This window comes from Eleutherodactylus coqui, chromosome 5 (assembly GCF_035609145.1).
Source record: "Eleutherodactylus coqui strain aEleCoq1 chromosome 5, aEleCoq1.hap1, whole genome shotgun sequence".
In the NCBI taxonomy this organism is placed as follows: domain Eukaryota; kingdom Metazoa; phylum Chordata; class Amphibia; order Anura; family Eleutherodactylidae; genus Eleutherodactylus; species Eleutherodactylus coqui.
Window position 1 is genome coordinate 170,944,469 of NC_089841.1, and position 18,789 is coordinate 170,963,257.

The window sequence follows — 18,789 nt, forward strand, 5'->3', positions numbered from 1 at the left end:
AAACAGAAGTGACATTTCGGCCCTGTAATCAGCCATTGTTAAGCATAAGATTTCTCTCTATATATATTTCAATGGCATACTTGTTTTTTAATGCTTGATAAGGGTCATTTAGTGTCCGAAATGCATTGCATCTCATCCCCTTCCCTGCTGGTAGGAATTATTATTTTCATTTGTACAACCTGCAGAATTATATTTCTGTATATCTCTGTGGATTAAAGAAGATTATATTACTCCCCTGGGCTATCTGTGCCATTGCATGAAGGTGGATCTTAGAGTGATCTACAGGCCATCTGGGACCCCAAGGGGGGAAGTTTTCATCCCCTTTGTTTCTACATAGGGGAACCTCCCCCTTCCTGTGTGAGTATCCCGATCATCCATTTCTTGTTCACTTATTAGAAGCGCACGTCTTAATTTTCTAACAGTATCTCACCCCCAATATCTGGCATTTTGGGGGGCCTTCTCTTTTGCATGTACATGCTGCTCTTCTACTTTGGTGGATTATAAGAGGATGAAGGAAGCTTTGTTGAGTTATACATCTGATCCATCCAGGCGCTGTCTACCTCCACATTTCCCCTTAGTGTAAGGACACTTGGGCTAACTATGGTTTGATATCTGTATGCATGAGAGTTCTGAGTGGAGTCTGATTCTTGGTGTGAACAGTGACATGTTTTGTGTCTGTGCAGGTGGCAAGACATGTGGTGTGAACAGTCCTGTTCAGTGTGCATTGGTGTGAACAGCAATTTGTTTTGTATATTTGTGCAGGTGGCTGGAACTGTCCTATTCTAGGTTGCATGCAATTCATGGTGTGTTGGTGTGTAAGTGGGAACTGTGTCCTGTTCTGCTTTGGATCATTTACCATCTCTGGTCTAGTTAGGTTCTTAGATTCCAGTGCGGGTCTTCCTTATTGGGATGATTGCCCTGCTTGCGGGCAGGTTTCCTAAGGGAAGTTGTCTCATTAGAGCAGGGACCCGTGAGACAACGAAGACCCTTGAAGTGGGCTCACAGGTTTAAGTGACTTGGCCAATCCATAAACTAATAGATCATAGTTATTATAGAAATTCTATCTGGTTATGCGTGTGAGCATGATGGGTTAGTGTTTTGAGTGTGGAAGGAAAGTTGGACATAACAGTTTGTTACATGTATGTTTCAGGCATATGCGGACTGCTTATTTGTGCTGTCTGTAGTTAAGTCTAAGTGTGATTCTGTAAGAACAAAAAACAAGGAAAGGGGAGTTGTATTGGATAGACACAATAAGCAACTTCATTAAGCAAGTAAGCAAATAATTAAAGCATGTCTGCACTTTCAGAGAACTTTTCAGAATAAGCTGATGTGACATGTAGCCAGCATTTATCACCAGTTTTCCCCTCTGCAGGCTGTTTATCTACTTTTCAGTTCTCTCTGACCTGGTCGGATAAGCCTGCTGTTATGCTGCCTATTATACAGTGCACATGAGGAAAACAGGATTTCTACTACTCTACTTTTTTATAGCACACACAGAAACATCAACATGGAGGTCACCTAGACAGATTTGCTTAAATGCAGTGCTATCTATTATATGGAATTAACAAAAAAAATATTTGGAGGAAGCAATAACAGAGTTTGCAGAAAAACTCAAACGTATTTTCTGACTTAAGATTTTCTAATCTCATTCTGACCTTCCAAGGTTGTTGTTTTGTACATGGATAATAGTTTGCAAATGAAATCTCAAAAAATAGTAAACTAAAAATTATTGTACTACTGCTACACCTGTGACCTGGTACTTGCTTGTGGGAATTATTGTGTATATTAAGTTATGAAGGCCCAAATTAACCTTTATGTCTTGGGTCCCATGCACGGTTACCAGGCTCTTGTTTTGTATGATATGTTTTTCACCTCGGTAAACACATTAAAAAAACAACAACTCTTTTTTGACTCATACGCTACATGTGTGTTTCTACAGGTTTTTTGTTAATCATAAATTTTTAACATTTTTTTCTGAAGTTTTTCTTGTAAAATAGAAAAGTCTATGCTAAATTGTGAGAGAAAAAAAAACATTAAACCTCCAGGCTGCCGTGGTTGCAAAAAAAGATGCTACTAACCTAAAAACATACAAGCTAAAATAAGCTACAAAAAATGTGCTATTTCAAGTGAATTTAAAATTTTCTTATTTGCCTATAGCTAATATCCGAAAGAAATATTTGTTACTTTAAAAAAGCTAGAAAAATGCTTTTAAAAACACAACTAAAAATGGGGAATATTCTAAAAATGCTAGTTGTAAAGCGAGAGTTAAAAAACAGCACTTTTTTGTTTTTTTTCTTTTGTTTTCGACCCTTTTTTCGCAAAAAACACTAAATCTAAATATTAGCTATAAGGCAATAGGGAATTTTTAAATGCAATATAAACAGTTCTTGTAGTGTTTTCCCTTACTTTTGGCATATATTTTACATCCATGGCAATTTTTTCAAAACTCAGTATTCCCTAGTCACAGTTGTTTTCCAGGAATTATTCCATTCACTTCTCTATAAGAAAAAAAATGTTTTTTTTATTTGTTTATTTTATTTTTTTTATTTTTATTTTTTTTTTTGGGGGGGGGGGGTTAATACAGACAAGTGTGATGAAAATGGAAAAAAGCCTTAGCATTATTTTTCAGCAATATTTATGCATTTTTGAGCATTTCATGGTGTTTTTGTTGCATATTTTTGCCCCTACTCTTCACTTATCACCTGAAATTGATTACAGAACTGAAAACAGGCCCCATACTACCTGGCTCATCCCAGACTATATTCCCTAGAAATATTGCCACCAGATTATTTGCTAAAATAATAACTGATAGGCTGGCACAGCATTACTCATCCCTCCCTGTGGGTTCTCACTGGTGATTTGACACACCTCTCCCTTATTGCAGCAGGACCCACAGCAGTGACACATATTTTTACAGTTGTAGCGGTTTCAGATAGGGTTCATCACCACCCTAAACCGGAGTTACACCAGCTTTGTTAACGCTTGATGCTGAGAACGTATTTGATAATGTTTGTTGGGTGTCTATGGACATTATTCTTTAATTATAATAATATTTTTATTGCAGTAACATATTACTTTAGAAATCATAGCATGCAAAAAAAGGAGACATTATATGTATTGAAAAAAATTAAATAATAGGATTAAGGGACTTGCTTGTGAGAGCTTGCAGTCTTTGAGGAAAAAGGGGAGATACAAGAGGCAAAAGTGTGCACAATGTTCATCTTTTTCTAAATTGGGCATTACAGAAACAGCTGGATGAACCAAAATCCAGCCAGTATCTGTGTATGTTCAAATATGAAGGGCCTTTGAGTGCATGGAGTGTGGAGGATAGTGCTGTATGATGAGATTAGGTTCTGAGAGAGAATGTAGAAGAGTGGTACACAGAAGAATTACACGATGCTGACAAAATTATTGGGACACTCAGCAATCTTGATCTGTCAGTGGTATGCAAACTGGGTGTTTGAGCACTAGGTGTAAAGGAGAATATCACACTGGCATATTCCAGTCTAGAAACCATCAGACTTTCACGAGGTGTAGAGTTGACAGACTTCCACTGGGGTATGGTGGTGGGATGTCACCTGAGCAACCAATACGTATGAGACATCACAACAGTTTTGGACCTGCCAGATTTCAATATTAGCAATTCTATTTGGAAATGGAAGACATATAGCATGTGTAATAAAGTCACATTCAGGAAGACATAGTAAACTAACAGAACGTGGGCAACAAAGCCTTGTACGAGCTGTAAAGGCATCATGCACATTGTCATTGCACCATTCATAGAGAGCTGCATCAGAAGGGTTACTATGGATGAACAGCTGCACATAGGTCAATATCACAACAATTAATGCATAGAAGTGCCTGCGATGGTGCCTAGAGAGTCTTTCTTGTATTGTAAATGAATGAAAGCAAGTGTTGTGGACAGGTGAATTACAATACACCATCTTCTACAATTGGCTGTGGCAGCTGCCCGAAAAGCGGTTTCTACATGACTGTATCGTACAAATAGTGAACCTTGGAGAAGGTTCTTGTTACGTCCTCTCGGTGCACTAAAGCCCCACTCCTCACAACAGATGCAAGCATTCCATTTAAAAACTGCAAGCACACTTATATAGTGCAGGCTGATATACTCGGCTTCGCCTGAGTTAATTTGGTACTAGTGTTTATCTAGTGTTCACAGGGAAAATCTTATTATGAAGTCGTCGTTAATTTAGAGATACCGAGGAAAAAAATATGTTCACCATTTTGCATGGTTCTTTGCGTTACCCAGGAAATACCACGTGGAGGTAACCATGCAACGTTTCCTTTATAAAAATTGACATCAGGAAGTGAGAGAATAAGATTCCGTACGTAAAATTTGGACACTAATTCTTTTGCACTTAGAATTGAATAATCGAGTTGGGACCCATTAACTTTTCCTATGTATGCCATAATCAATGCCTGTGCCAAATTTCAAGTTTCTTTGACATCGGGAAGTGAGAGAATTAGATACTGTACATAAAATTTGGACGCTAATTCTTTTACGCTTAGAATTGAATAACTGAGTTGGGACCCATTAACTTTTCCTATTTATGAAATAATCAATGATTGTGCCAAAGTTCAAGTTTCTATGGAATCGGGAAGTGAGAGAAATAGATTACGTACCTAAAATTTGGACGCTAATTCTTTGCGCTTAGAATTGAATAATCGAATTGAGACCCAAAAATTGTTTCCTATTTATAACATAATCAATGCTTGTGCCAAATTTCAAATTTCTATGCCACCGGGAAGTGAGAGAATTAGATTCCGTACGTAAAATTTTGATGCTAATTCTTTAGTGCTTAGAATTGAATAATCGAGTTGAGACCGATTAACTTTTTCTATTTTTGACATAATCAATGCCCGTGCCAAATTTCAAATTTCTATGACATTGGGAAGTGAGAGCATTAGATTACGTACGTAAAATTTGGACGCTAATTATTTTGCGCTTAGAATTGAATAATCGAGTTTGGACCCATTAACGTTTCCTATTTATGACATAATAATCAATGCTCGTGCCAAATTTCAAGTGAAAGAATTAGATTCCGTACGTAACATTTGTACGCTAATTCTTTTGCGCTAGAATTGAATAATCGAGTTGGGACCCATTAGCTTTTCCTATTTATGACACAATCAATGCTCATGCCAAATTCCAAGTTTCTATGACATTGGGAAGTGAGAGAATTAGATTACGTACGTTAAATTTGGATGCTTATTCTTTTGCGCTTAGAATTGAATAATTGACTTGGGATCTATTAGCTTTTGCTATTTATGACATAATGAATGCTTGTGCCAAATTTCCCTTTTCTGTGACATCGGGAAGTGAGAGAATTAGATTCCGTACATAAAATTTGGACGCTAATTCTTTTGCGCTTAGAATTGAATAATCGAGTTGGGACCCATTAACTTTTCCTATTTATGCCATAATCAATGCCCGTGCCAAATTTCAAGTTTCTTTGACATCGGGAAGTGAGAGAATTAGATTCCGTACATAAAATTTGGATGCCAATTCTTTAGTGTTTAGAATTGAATAATCGAGTTGAGACCCATAAACTTTTCCTATTTTTGACATAATCAATGCCCGCACCAAATTTCAAGTTTCTTTGACATCGGGAAGTGAGAGAATTAGATTCCGTACATAAAATTTGGATGCCAATTCTTTAGTGTTTAGAATTGAATAATCGAGTTGAGACCCATTAACTTTTCCTATTTTTGACATAATCAATGCCCGCACCAAATTTCAAATTTCTATGACATCGGGAAGTGAGAGCATTAGATTACGTACGTAAAATTTGGACGCTAATTTGTTTGTGCTTAGAATTGAATAATTGAGTTTGGACCCATTAAGTTTTCCTATTTATTTATTTTTTTTAAACTCAAAGTTTTTTTATTGAATTTTTTCCAGATAGCATATGCAATAACCACAATATTCGTGAATTACAGATACAGAAAAAATTATTGGTACCGCATATGTACCACAAATATTTTTGTTAGGTGATAAGTCTCCCTCCCTAGACCACCCCTAACATTGGGTTCGGATCTAGGGGAGGGAGTTAATAGAAAATACAGTGAAATATCTCATAACATGAGTAGGATACATGGGGTAATAGTCCCAGGATGAGATATGTAGCGTATAGTTATAGAAGCCATTAGAGGCCCCTAGAGGGGGGCAGGTAATGGTAGGGTGTGGGGAGGGGAGAGAGTGGGTCGGTTGGGTGGGAAGAGGGGGGGGGGAATTAAGGGAAGGGTTATGGGTTCCTGGTTATGAAGCGATAGTGGAGTCTCATGCCATCTCTCTCCGCGGTCTTCCCTCTCTTACCTTCCACCTGTCGAAGCCACATGCTCCAAATCCTGAGTGCGCCATCGATCAACGCCCGAGGTCAGCCCCAACGCTCTGGGGCTGCGTATTATCGCCTGACTCTTCCACATCAGGCGGGTGCCGGCGCGGGCAGGTCGTAGCACCTGCTCCGTCCAGATCCGAGGCCCGATGTTGATTCTCGGAAGCTTTCCTTCTCAGGTCTCTCCAGGGGTGCCATGTAATGATAAAGTCTTCCTGGTTTCCCTTTGACCAGCTCGTCATTTCCTTGAGGTTGCATATTAAGTCTGCTTTTTCCCTCCATTGGTTTACTGGGGGCGGAGTTTGCTGGAGCCAGTACAGTGGAATTAATGCTTTGGCCGCATCGATCAAATGTGCTATTAGTTTGTTTTTGCGTGGGTGAAAATGGGCCGATGGCCTCCACAGGAAGACCATGTCAGGTGTTAGGATGAGATTAGGGGACAATGCTCTCAGGTCTCTCTGTATTTCGATCCAGTATCCCGAGATGCCTGTGCATTCCCACCATATGTGGAGGAAAGAGCCCACTTCCCCCCCACACCTCCAGCATTTATTGTGTGGGGCTAGTTTGTAACTGAAGAGCCATTGGGGAGTTTTATACCACCTGACTAATAATTTATAATGGCATTCCTGCATAAGGACGCAGGGGGATAAGCCGTAGGCCAGGCTCAAGATTAGTTTGGTGTCAGCAGTGGAGAGTGAGATCCCTAGTTCTTTTTCCCAAGTAATTAAGAAGGTGGGTTTAGCATGCAAAGGGGGCGCTATGAAGCTCTTTCTTATGATGGAGATTTTCTTTGAGCCCGGTGTATTTGTTTTTGGAGCGTTTTCGAATTGTGTCTTAGGTCTGGTTGCTATGAACCTAGTCTGGTAGTCGCCAAGTACTTTTTTGACATGTGCTATTTGCAAGAAAGAGAGGGAGTTATTGGGAGCTAGAGTAGATATGATCTCCTCTGGTGACTTGTGTGCTAGGTTCTGGATGTCTTCCAGCTTGCTATTTTCAAATTGTTTCCAAATACTCCTGGAACCTGGGTCTTGATGGATCCCCACTAGAGATGAGCGAACGTACTCGTCCGAGCTTGATGCTCGGGCGAATATTAGGGTGTTCGGGATGTTCGTTATTCGTAACGAACACCACACGATGTTCGGATGTTCGTCTATATGCGCTCAATGGGGCCGGCGGCAGCAGCGCCAACCCCATTGAGAACATATAGAAGACAAATCCTTCTTCTTTGCCACAGCTGTAACAGCTGTGACAGAGAAGAACGATGTTTGCCCATTGAATTCAATGGAACCGGCAATACAGCCGACTCCACTGAATGCAATGGGCTGCCGGCGATCGCGGGATGAATTGTCGGAAAGGGGTTAAATATATAAGCCCTTTCCTGCAATTCATCCAGAAATGTGTAAAAATAAAAAATATATATATACTCACCTGGTGCCGACAGACGGAGTTCAGCGCGGCAGGCTGCAGTTCTCCTGAACTGCTCTGAACAGCTGTTAGTAGTATTCAGCAGCCGGGGATTTAAAATCCCCGCCTGCTGAATAAGATGCCTCTGAATGGTCACAGCCTGACCAATCAGAGGCCAGCCCTCACTCACACCCATTCATGAATTCATGAATGGGTGAGTGAGGGCTGCCTCTGATTGGCTCAGGGGCAGCTCTCCTGCCCCTGAGCCAATCAGAGGCAGCCCTCACTCACCCATTCATGAATTCATGAATGGGTGTGAGTGAGGGCTGGCCTCTGATTGGTCAGGCTGTGACCATTCAGAGGCATCTTATTCAGCAGGCGGGGATTTTAAATCCCCGGCTGCTGAATACTACTAACAGCTGTTCAGAGCAGTTCAGGAGAACTGCAGCCTGCCGCGCTGAACTCCGTCTGTCGGCACCAGGTGAGTATATATATATTTTTTATTTTTACACATTTCTGGATGAATTGCAGGAAAGGGCTTATATATTTAACCCCTTTCCGACAATTCATCCCGCGATCGCCGGCAGCCCATTGCATTCAGTGGAGTCGGCTGTATTGACGGCTCCATTGAATTCAATGGGCTAACATCGTTCTTCTCTGCCACAGCTGTTACAGCTGTGGCAGAGGAGAACTTGCTGTGTCGTTCCCATCATTTTCTTGAATTGCCAAGATTTTCACACATGAAAACCTTAGCGAGCATCGGCGAAATACAAAAATGTTCCGGTCGCCCATTGACTTCAATGGGGTTCGTTATTCGAAACGAACACCCGAACATCGCGGGAAGTTCGTTTCGAATAACGCGAACCCGAACATTTTGGTGTTCGCTCATCTTTAATCCCCACTAATCTACCTATCCCTCTGATGGGTGTCAAAGGGGAGGGGTCTGGCGCAAGCGATTGTTTGAGTTTATCCCATGTCTCACATGGGCCTCTAAGTAAGGGGTTAAACCCTTTTGCTCTAAATTGACGTTTTATTGGGAACCACAGGTCTTCCGATAGTGTGTCGCTCTGGGAGGCCTTCGCCAGGTTTTGAAGTATAGGGTCTCTCGACGGGTGTGTCAGGTCCACCCAGTAGCTAAGTTGGGTAGCCTGATAGTAGTCCTGGATGTTTGGCAAATCCATCCCCCCCTCTGTTCTCCGTCTTGTCATTAAGCTGAACGCTAATATGGGTCTTTTACATCTCCAGACAAAGTTTGTGAACAGCGATTTCAGCAATTTAAAGAAAGATAGGGGAAGATAAATCAGGATCATGCGTAGTTTGTAGATAATTATAGGTAGCACGTAAGACTTTAAGATGTTTTTCCTCCCGAACCACGATAAAAGCGGAAGGTCATAAAGCCTCAGAAGGGATTTTATATGGGGAATTAGCGGTTAGAAGTTATGTATGTATAGATCTTCTATCTTTTTGGGGAGCTTCACCCCAGATAGTCAACCACCGTCTCTGACCATTTGAAGGGTGAACTGGGTCTCAAAGAATCGCTTTGTGCCTTCGGGATTGAGATGTTTAAAATTATGGATTTATCAAAGTTTACTTTGAAGTTTGAGAGAACTCCGAAATCTTTTAGTATTGAAGTGAGTCTGGGTAGGCTCCTTTCTGGTTTGGTGATCACGATCATTAGGTCATCCGCAAATGCCGCCGTTGACAAGGTATGTGAGTGGACCTTCAGTCCCCTGATTACTGGGTCCTGTCTTATCCATTGGAGGAGCGGTTCTAAAGTAAGGATAAAGAGCGTGGGGGACAGAGGGCAGCCCTGTCTAGTCCCGTTATGTATATTAAAGGGTGGCGATAGGGATTCGTTCACTTTAAGTCTGGCATGCGGTTTTGAGTAGAGGGAAAAAATAGCTGCGACCAGGGCCTTGGGGAACTTAAATCTAAGCAGCACTCTCTCCATAAAGACCCAGTTCACCCTATCAAACGCCTTCTCAGCGTCAGTACTGACGAAGGCCGCTGGAATTTTACGTGATTGTGCATATTTTGCCGCGTGGAGGAGTCTTAGACAGTTTTCTCTTCCCTCTCTACCCCGTACGAAGCCTACTTGTTCGGGTGTTATCAATGTTGGAATGAATTCTCCCATTCTCTCAGCCAGGAGTTTGGCCCATATTTTTACGTCTTGATTTATAAGCGAGATGGGTCTGTAGCTACTACACTGCTCAGGATCTTTGCTGTCCTTCAATATAAGGGTGATATGCGCTTCCTGTGCTTGCCTAGGAAGTTCAGATCCGCTCAGTAGGGCGTTGAACGTTTCGGCCAGTCTGGGGATTAATTGTTTCGGAAAAGCCTTATAGTAGGTTAAAGAGAGGCCGTCCGGCCCTGGACTTTTGCCGAGGGGGAAAGAATTAAGAACGTCTTCTATTTCTTTTTTGTTGATCGGGTCTGTTAGTGATGAAGCTTCTGCTGCTTCTACTACAGGGAGGTTAAGAGACCTGAGGAACGCATCTATATTTTCTATCAAGTTCTGACCCTTTAAGGGGGTCTCGTTTTCCTCCAGGTTATAAAGCTTCGCGTAGAAGGTCTGAAATTCTTGGGCGATTTCATGTGTGGAGGAGACCAGGGTCCCTGCTTGCGTTTTTATGGAATGGATTGCATTCCTAGTTCTGGATTTCTTTAGTAGGGCTGTCATAAGTTTGCTGCCTCTATTTCCGTGGGCGTAATATGCCTGTTTGCGGTACATGTGTTTTTTATTGTATTTGTCAGTGAGGAGACATCGAAGTTGGTGTCTTTGGGTGGTTAGTGTATCTAGATTGTTTTTTGTTTGCGAGTGTTTTACGACCTGTTCCGTTGTAGCTATTAGGGCTAGCAGGTTGTCAATCTGTTTCTGCCTCTGCTTTTTAACTTTGGAGCCCAGCGCTATCAGTAACCCCCTCACGTAAGCCTTGTGGGCCTCCCAGACTACAGGCTTTTCAACGCTCCCCGCTGAGTTGATTTTAAAGTATTCCTCCAACAGAGTTTCTATCTTGGATTTTTCCTCCAGGGAGTCTAGTAAAGAGTCATTGAGGCGCCATCTCCATTTGCAGGGGACTGGCTGTGGTAAAGAGACGTCTAAGTGAATTGGAGCATGGTCAGAGACGGTGATTGGGTCAATGCTGGTGTTCTTGATGTGTGGCAAAAGGCCTGTTGAGGTGCAAAGGTAGTCGAGCCTATGGAAGGAGGCGTGTACCTGGGAGAAGAATGAGTAGTCCCTGGTGGAGGGGTGGCGGAGACGCCAAACATCCAGGACCCCCACTTCTTGCATGGCTCTGTGCAACCTTCTCAGTTTCACCTGGGAGATTTGAGAGCGGTTGGTAGAGGAGTCTAAAAGCGGGTTTAAGGTGACATTTAGGTCACCCCCTAAGATGATGTGACCTGTCGCAAATTGTTTTAGAGTCTCTAGTTGTCTTACTAACCAGGGAATTTGGTCTTCATTTGGTGCGTAAATATTGGCTAACGTTAATTTTCTGTTGTTGATTGAACCTTTTAAAAATAACGCTCTGCCCTCTCCATCCTGTAGTAGGGAGTCTAGTTTAAAGGGAACTGACTTATGTATCATAATGGCAACCCCTTTGGAAGACGAGGCTGGGTGGGTGCTATTAAAATGTTGTTGAAATCCCAACCCAGGAAGGGTAAAATGTTTATCCCTTTTAAAATGTGTTTCTTGTAGCATTAGGATTTTTATCTTACATTTTTTGAGCAGGTGGGCGACGGCATGCCTCTTGCTTGGCGAATTCAGACCTCGAGCATTGAGCGACGTGATGCGCACCGGAGTCATAGTGGATCCGATTCCTAAGAGAGGTTCCAGACCTGTAAAATCAAACAATGAGAGAAAAATAGGATAAGGCCTCGACCCAAAGAGTCCGCTCCTTCAGTCGCCTAGAAGCTTAATAGACTGCAGGCGTTAAAGGGGTGCGTCCAAGATATCCTCAAAGAGGGTAGGGGGGGATGAGATCAGAGGCAGGAGCCCGAGCAGGGGAGCAAGAGAGGGGGGGGCGGAGAAGTAAAGACTATAGAAAGTAACCGACCGATAGGTCAGTTAATGACTGCCAAACACTATAAGGTTGCAAGTGGGGCTGCGGCATTGGCGGACTTCTCGAGCAAGTGCAGAGTATGGGGTACGGTGTCTCGTTGACGAGGGGGACACCCGTCCGACAGGGAGTCTCACCTGACCGCAAACCGACTGATGCAAGAAAAGGACTAACAACAGTCAACAGGTTCGCAACAGTTAGGTTAGGCCTGGACCCAAATGGGGCAGGCCTCGTCACTGTCAACAAGTCATGTTATCAATGAATATATAATATCAAATATTATCAACTCTATAGAGAAACTGTCAGACAACAGGGGAGTGAACATCTCCTCCGTCAAGGTTCTGAACATTAAATTTGCCGTGAATTCTTGGCCAAACAGATACTCAAGTGGCTTCCTGGAGTGATCCCTCTTTGTTTTTCTTTTTCTTCCCTCTAGGGGATCTGGTGTTCCCTAGGTTCTGGTCGCCCTCTGCCAGGTACAAAGAGGGAAGTGTGGGGAACTCCGGGAGCGGAAGCCATGAGGGAATGTCAATAGGCTCCATCTCTAGGATATGCCAGCATTTCTGTAGGTCTTCCGGCGTGCGAATGTTGTATCGACGGCCTTTTATGTTAAGTCCCAGTCCAAAGGGGAAGAGCCAGGAGTACCTAATGTCCCTGGCTCTCAAAGCCTCTAGCAAGGGTCTCATTAGGCGCCGTTTGGCTATGGTTGTTGGAGCAATATCTTGGAAGAACTGTATTGGAGCTCCATCATACAATATGTCCTTGTTGCGCCTTGCTGATTCCAGTACTGCCTGTGTATCTGCGAACGCAAGCAGCTTGCAGATTACATCCCTCGGTGGCTCCGAGCCCCCAGGGGGGGGTCGCAGGGATCTGTGAATTCTCTCTATTATAATTTGCGCGGCTCTTTCTTGGCCTAAGAGTGATGCAAACAGTTCCGTCGCCACCTTGGGGAGGGCCTCCGCAGCCCATGTTTCCGGGATGCCCTTCATCCTGATATTATTTCGCCTATTGCGATTTTACAGATCTTCTTGTAGCAGTAAGGCTCGGTTTATCTGAAGGTGCTGTTCTCTGATCGTTTGCTCGAGCTCTGTTGAATGCGAAATTATTGAGGTTGAGGAGGCTTTCAGGGCCTCTACTCTTCTGTTTGTGTGCTTAACCTCTTCTTTAATCTCTGCAAGATCTAAAACAATTGGTTGTAAGGCTTTGGTGATTAGGTCTCTCATGAAGCTTCTGGATACTTGCTCCGTTTCTTCTCCTTCTGATGACGCTTCTTCGTCTCTGTCTATATTGGCCGGCGGTGGTAATGTTAGATTTAAGGCTTTTTTGCTGGAGGGATGTGGGGATCTGGAGGATCTCTCCTTGAGAAATTTCTGCATGTCTGACTGGCCTTTTGTTGGTCGGGGAGTGCTTAGAGAATCGCTGCTTTTGTCTCTGTTATTTTTCCCCATGCTGTGGAGGAGTTAATTCAAGCTTGTTTGTGCGACGAGGTCCGCCCCCTAGTGTGGTTTTATTCTCGGTTCATCGGATGGGCCCTATTGCCCAATGTCGCTGTAAGGAAAACCCTGACTGGGGTGGTTTGTTTCAGGGTTTGACTGCGTGGATGATGCGGTCTGCGTGGTGCTTTATAGGTTGGGGAGTCTCCACTCGATCGCCTGGGCAGGGTATCAGTTGTACCCGGAGAGAGGGCTTCTTTAGTGATTCGAGCTCACGAGGGGTCCGTGGTCAGGGTCCCCCTTAAAAAATTCAGGCTGGGCCTGTGTAAAGTCTATTGTGCAGGCTGTCTTCTGGTGCCCTTATGGCTACTCTCCCTTACAGGGAGTGAAGAGATGGTAGTGGAAGGGAAGGGGGGGAGGGGGGTGCGGCGTATAGGAGTGACCCCGTACGAGGGCTACAAGCAGGGGGAGAAAGTCTCTCAGCACCTTCAGAGCAGCTGGGTTCACTGCTGAGTTTGTTTTCTGCTCTGCAGCAGGGGGCAGTTCTGTGCTTGGAGGCTGGGGCTGCTCCAGGGGAGATGTTAGAGACCCCTTTATGCTTGGGAGCAGGTGCAGTGAAGAGGGGTTGCTTTGCAGTCCCCGGGGACGGAGCTGTGCTGCCTGATGGGCTTAGCCTTTGGCCTCTTTTTATTTATCCCGTGCGGAGAGGGGGGCCGCTTCCAGCCCTCCACTGGGTCTGGCTGTGTTTCTCCTCTCTCCCAGCTTTAGTCGCCGCGGCCGCGGCGCCGCTTAATATAGGTCGGCCTGAGCCTCCCCCCTTCAAACCTTTGTCCGAGTAACCCCTCTGGGGGTTGCCGGACCGTGCCGCTTGCAGGTGTAGCCGCGGGGGCTCCTGCCCGCTTCACTTCCCGCCGCGCGCCTCCGGAGCGGCGCAAAAATCTAGTTCCCAGCTTCCTTCTCCTCGCTAGGCCTGGACGAATTCTTTGGCTGTGCGGGGCCCGGCGCAGCTCGTCTTGATCCTCGGCCTGCGGAGCAGCTTGTGCCGGTATTTGGCAGACTGTACCGGTGTCAGGAGCGCCTACAGAAGAGGTTTTCCTGATGGGGTTGCAGGAGCTAAGGTCCCACGTGTCTGCTCTCTCCGCTGGCTAGGCCACGCCCAAGTTTTCCTATTTATGACATAATCAATGCTCGTGCCAAATTTCTAGTGAGAGAATTAGATTCCGTACGTAACATTTGTACGCTAATTCTTTTGCGCTAGAATTGAATAATCGAGTTGGGACTAGAGATGAGCGAACATACTCGTCTGAGCTTGATACTCGTTCGAGTATTAGCGTGTTCGAGATGCTCGTTACTTGTGACGAGTACCACGCGATGTTCGAGTTACTTTCACTTTCATCTCTGAGACGTTAGCGCGCTTTTCTGGCCAATAGAAAGACAGGGAAGGCAATACAACTTCCCCCTGCGACGTTCAAGCCCTATACCACCCCCCTGCAGTGAGTGGCTGGCGAGATCAGGTGTCACCCGAGTATATAAATCGGCCCCTCCCGCGGCTTGCCACAGATGCGTTCTGACAGAGATCAGGGACAGTGCTGCTGGTGCCGGAGCTGCTACAGGGAGAGCGTTAGGAGTATTTTAGGCTTCAAGAACCCCAACGGTCCTTCTTAGGGCCACATCTAACCGTGTGCAGTAGTGTGGAGGCTGCTTTTTGCAGTGTTGCATTTTTTTTTTTTGTATATCGGCCGTGCAGAGCATTGCGCCCTGCAGTAATTATACATAGTCCAGGGCCAGTAGTGGTGAGGCAGGGACAGAAGACATATTTATTGAATATAGGCAGTGGGCCTTTCCAAAAACATTTGGGAAAAAAATCTATTTGGGCTGCCTGTGACTGTCCTCAGTGTACTGGGTCTGTGCTGGGGGTAGTTGTCCTCCTAATTAAAGATGAGCGAACACCAAAATGTTCGAGTTCGCGTTATTCGAAACGAACTTCCCGCGATGTTCGGGTGTTCGTTTCGAATAACGAACCCCATTGAAGTCAATGGGCGACCGTCACATTTTTGTATTTCGCCGATGCTCGCTAAGGTTTTCATGTGTGAAAATCTTGGCAATTCAAGAAAATGATGGGAACGACACAGCAAGTTCTCCTCTGCCACAGCTGTAACAGCTGTGGCAGAGAAGAACGATGTTAGCCCATTGAATTCAATGGAGCCGTCAATACAGCCGACTCCACTGAATGCAATGGGCTGCCGGCGATCGCGGGATGAATTGTCGGAAAGGGGTTAAATATATAAGCCCTTTCCTGCAATTCATCCAGAAATGTGTAAAAATAAAAAATATATATATACTCACCTGGTGCCGGCAGACGGAGTTCAGCGCGGCAGGCTGCAGTTCTCCTGAACTGCTCTGAACAGCTGTGAGTAGTATTCAGCAGCCGGGGATTTAAAATCCCCGCCTGCTGAATAAGATGCCTCTGAATGGTCACAGCCTGACCAATCAGAGGCCAGCCCTCACTCACACCCATTCATGAATTCATGAATGGGTGAGTGAGGGCTGCCTCTGATTGGTCAGGCTGTGACCATTCAGAGGCATCTTATTCAGCAGGCGGGGATTTTAAATCCCCGGCTGCTGAATACTACTCACAGCTGTTCAGAGCAGTTCAGGAGAACTGCAGCCTGCCGCGCTGAACTCCGTCTGCCGGCACCAGGTGAGTATATATATATTTTTTATTTTTACACATTTCTGGATGAATTGCAGGAAAGGGCTTATATATTTAACCCCTTTCCGACAATTCATCCCGCGATCGCCGGCAGCCCATTGCATTCAGTGGAGTCGGCTGTATTGCCGGTTCCATTGAATTCAATGGGCAAACATCGTTCTTCTCTGTCACAGCTGTTACAGCTGTGGCAGAGAAGAAGGATTTGTCTTCTATATGTTCTCAATGGGGTTGGCGCTGCTGCCGCCGGCCCCATTGAGCGCATATAGAAAAGATTTCTCAGGGAAGAAAGTTAAAGTAACCCGAACATCCGAACATCGTGTGGTGTTCGTTACGAATAACGAACATCCCGAACACCCTAATATTCGCCCGAGCATCAAGCTCGGACGAGTACGTTCGCTCATCTCTACTCCTAATTCATACGCAGCCAGCTAAGTGTTACAGCAGGCTTGCGCAAAATTATTTCCTGGCTCTGCTGTGCGTTCCGTAAGCGAAGTCAGCCTCCAACCACAGGCCAATAAGTGGCACATTTAATTACAGCGTTCTGTTTCTGCACTACTGGTAATACAGCATGCTGAGGGGTAGGGGTAGACCTAGAGGAAGTGGACGCGGGCGAGGACGCGGAGGCCCAAGTCAGGGTGTGGGCACAGGCCGAGCCAGTGCGGTGGCCAGGGGTAGAGGCAGGGCCAGACCGAATAATCCACCAACTGTTTCCCAAAGCGCCTCCTCGCGCCATGCCACCCTGCAGAGGTAAAGGTGCTCTACGGTGTGGCAGTTTTTCACAGAGACGCCTGACGACCGACGAACAGTGGTGTGCAACCTTTGTCGCGCCAAGATCAGCTGGGGAGCCACCACCACCAGCATGCGCAGGCATATGATGGCCAAGCACCCCACAAGGTGGGACGAAGGCCGTTCACCGCCTCCGGTTTGCACCACTGCCTCTCCCCCTGTGCCCCAACCTGCCACTGAGATCCAACCCTCCTCTGAGGACACAGGCACTACCGTCTCCTGGCCTGCACCCACTCCCTCACCTCCGCTGTCCTCCGCCCCATCCAGCAATGTCTCTCAGCGCAGCGTCCAGACGTCGCTAGCGCCACTGTTTGAGCGCAAGCGCAAGTACGCCGCCACGCACCCGCACGCTGAAGCGTTAAACGTGCACATTGCCAAATTGATCAGCCTGGAGATGCTGCTGTATAGGCTTGTGGAAACGGAGGCTTTCAAAAGCATGATGGTGGCGGCGGCCCCGCGCTACTCGGTTCCCAGTTGCCACTACTTTTCCCGATGTGCCGTCCCAGCCCTGCACGACCACGTCTCCCGCAACATTGCACGTGCCCTCACCAACGTGGTTACTGCCAAGGTCCACTTAACAACGGACACGTGGACAAGCACAGGCGGGCAGGGCCACTATATCTCCCTGACGGCACATTGGGTGAATTTAGTGGAGGCTGGGACAGAGTCAGAGCCTGGGACCGCTCACGTCCTACCCACCCCCAGAATTGCGAGCCCCAGCTCGGTGCTGGTATCTGCAGAGGTGTATGCTTCCTCCACTAAACCTCCCTCCTCCTCCTCCACCTCCTCCTCCTCCTACGCAACCTCTGTCTCGCAATCAAGATATGTCAGCAGCAGCACGTCGCCAGCAGTCGGTGTCGCGCGGCATGGCAGCACAGCGGTGGGCAAGCGTCAGCAGGCCGTGCTGAAACTACTCAGCTTAGGAGAGAAGAGGCACATGGCCCACGAACTGCTGCAGGGTCTGACAGAGCAAACCGACCGCTGGCTTGCGCCGCTGAGCCTCCAACCGGGCATGGTCATGTGTCACAACGGCCGTAACCTGGTGGCGGCTCTGCAGCTCGGCAGCCTCACGCATGTGCCATGCCTGGCCCATGTCTTTAATTTGGTGGTTCAGCGCTTTCTGAAAAGCTACCCACACTTGTCATACCTGCTCGGAAAGGTGTGCCGGCTCTGCGCACATTTCCGCAACTCCAAGACAGACGCTGCCATCCTGCGGACCCTACAACATCGGTTTAATCTGCCAGTGCACCGACTGCTGTGTGACGTGCCCACACGGTGGAACTCTATGCTCCACATGTTGGCCAGGCTCTATGAGCAGCGTAGAGCTATAGTGGAATACCAACTCCAACATGGGCGGCGTAGTGGGAGTCAGCCTCCTCAATTCTTTACAGAAGAGTGGGCCTGGTTGGCAGCCATCTGCCAGGTCCTTGGAAACTTTGAGGAGTCTACCCTGATGGTGAGCGGGGATGCTGCAATCATTAGCGTCACCATTCCTCTGCTATGCCTCTTGAGAAGTTCCCTGCAAAGGATAAAGACAGACGCTTTGCACTCGGAAACGGAGGCGTGGGAAGACAGTATGTCGCTGGATAGTCAGAGCATCCTCATGTCTATATCTCAGCGCGTTGAGGAGGAGGAGGAGCATGAGGAGGATGAGGAGGAGGGGGAAGAGACAGCTTGGCCCACTGCTCAGGGTACCCATGCTGCTTGCCTGTCATCCTTTCAGCGTGTATGGCCGGAGGAGGAGGAGGAGGAGGAGGATCCTGAAAGTGATCTTCCTAGTGAGGACAGCCATGTGTTGCGTACAGGTACCCTGGCACACATGGCTGACTTCATGTTAGGATGCCTTTCTCGCGACCCTCGCGTTACACGCATTCTTGCCACTACGGATTACTGGGTGTACACACTGCTCGACCCACGGTATAAGGAGAACCTTTCCACTCTTATTCCCGAAGAGGAAAGGGGTTCGAGAATGATGCTATACCACAGGGCGCTGGTGGACAAACTGATGGTAAACTTCCCATCCGACAGCGCTAGTGGCA